Genomic DNA, 2,124 nt, shown 5'->3' on the forward strand with positions numbered 1-2,124 from the left:
CAATATTTACAAATTAACTAAAGTTCAACGGTTTAGAAATTATGTCGCACTACCGAACATTTCCTGTAATTCTTTAAACTTCCCCATCAATTTCATCGATCATTCTCAAACATCTTTAATCCTTCAATTGCTCCTTATCCTGTCGGGATCTCGCCATTTATCTGATTCTCTCATATTATGCTTATGTACATCAACACAACTGGGAGAATACTTTCGATCATTGCCGTTAGGGGTTAAATCGAATAAAACATAACACTCTTCCTTAACTAGTCCCTCATTTTAGGAATTGTGACCACACTTGAACACTTCTATTTCACTATCAATTTTCATTATAAGCTCGTTTCATTTAAGATTGATGTTTGACTTAAATGTGGCCGAGAATAGTCTTCCTAACAAAATGGGGATTTCACAATATTTTTCAAAATCAAGGACTACAAAGTCGACAGGGATTATAAATCTCTGTACCTTGACTAATAAATCCTCGAGTACACCTTTCGAATGTATCAAAGATCTATCGGCTAATTGTAGTGTTATAGAGGTATTTTTAAGCTTCGAAAGCTCGAGTTTTTAATAGATCGATAGGGGCATTAAATTTATGCTATCCCCTAAATCACAAAAAAGCTTTACTGAAATGCTGATCCCCTATCTCTATTGCAATCATGAAACCACCCAGATCTTTTAACTTCGATGGTATTTTTTTAGCAATTAAAGCACTATATGAGGCATGAATGTCAATTTGTTTGCCGTTTTTCATTTTTTTATGTCGTGCCATGATTTCCTTTAAATACTTGGCATATTTCAAGATTTTATCAATTAGTTCTAAGAGCAATAAATTGATATTGATAGATGTAAATAAATTAAGAAAACTTATGAAATCTACCCCGTCATTCTTTTTCTTGTCCTCTAATTGTGTCAGGAATGGTACTTTCGGGGTGCTCGAATTTGTAGAATCAGACACCGATTTTACTATCTCCTCGATCGGCTCATTGGGCTCTTCCTCCTCCACGGGTTCATCAATATCTTTAGGAACCTTCTTCTCTTCATGTGTGGGTGTTTTTAGTTTTCAAGTGTCTTTCCCGATCCCAGAGTGATCGCATTTGCATGTTTTTTCCCATCTCTCTAAGGATTGTTCTCCGTGTTATTGGGGACACTCTAGCCATTTTGCTTTTGAAATATCGACATTAGTTGACTCATTTGGTCAGAAAGGTTGTCCATTCGAGATTCAAGTTGTGCACACATGGCCTGGACTTGTTGAATGCCCGTCTTTATTATTTGCATCTCCCCTTCTAGCCAGTCGAATCGTTGACCACATGCAGCATGGTGATTACCCACGGATCTTTGTTGTAAGTGTGGAGGTTGCTAAGGAGGGTTTGGTCTATTTTGCACTTGATTTCCATCTCCTTGTTTGCCTTCCTACTTGAGGTTCAGATGACCCTTCCAACTAAGATTGTAGGTATTTGCATAGGGATCTCGACCCATATTACCTATGAAATTTGCCTCCAATTAGTTCTCAGAATATGGCTCCAACTTGTTGGTTTGACAATCGACTCCAAACAGTTGAGCTTCTTTAAGATATGGTGATATCAATCATGTTCGTTGATAGCTTTTACCATTGGAGGCTTTGATTTTTGTATGTGAATATTTCATTGGGCCACATATATGAATTTATCGACATATTAACTATGATTTTATATGCTCATTTATAAATGTGGAACATGATAGATCCTCTGACCGCTCTGTCTAGGCTGGATCTAATATTACTGTCAAAACCATTGAAGAATAAATGGATATAGAGCCATCCTTGCAATCCATGGTGTAGGCACTTCCTTAGCATTGACTTGAAACATTTCCATGCTTCGTAAAGGGACTCACCTTCATATTGCTTGAAATTAACAATTTCTTACCTAAGCTGAATGGTTCAACTGATCGAGAAAAAATTATGAAGAAATTTTTCTACCAAATCATCCCACATTGTAATGGAACCTGGTTATAACGAGTCTCACTAAGCAGTCGCATTATTGCACAAAGGAAATGAAAATAACCAAAGATGCACAACATCATCAGATACTTCGTTGTATTTGCAGGTATCATAGAGTTGTAGAAACTGCTTCAAGTGTTGATTCG

General features: G+C 36.7%; 1 non-coding gene across 1 annotated transcript; it reads left to right on the top strand.

Moving 5' to 3' along the window:
* Positions 1-1,805: 1,805 nt before the first annotated feature.
* LOC121220550 (small nucleolar RNA R71) lies at positions 1,806-1,911 on the top strand. Its single transcript, XR_005917764.1, has one exon. It is a non-coding gene; the product is annotated as a small nucleolar RNA R71 (small nucleolar RNA).
* The last annotated feature ends 213 nt before the right edge of the window (positions 1,912-2,124 follow it).

The sequence above is a fragment of the Gossypium hirsutum genome, chromosome D08 (genome assembly GCF_007990345.1).
Source record: "Gossypium hirsutum isolate 1008001.06 chromosome D08, Gossypium_hirsutum_v2.1, whole genome shotgun sequence".
Lineage (NCBI taxonomy): Eukaryota > Viridiplantae > Streptophyta > Magnoliopsida > Malvales > Malvaceae > Gossypium > Gossypium hirsutum.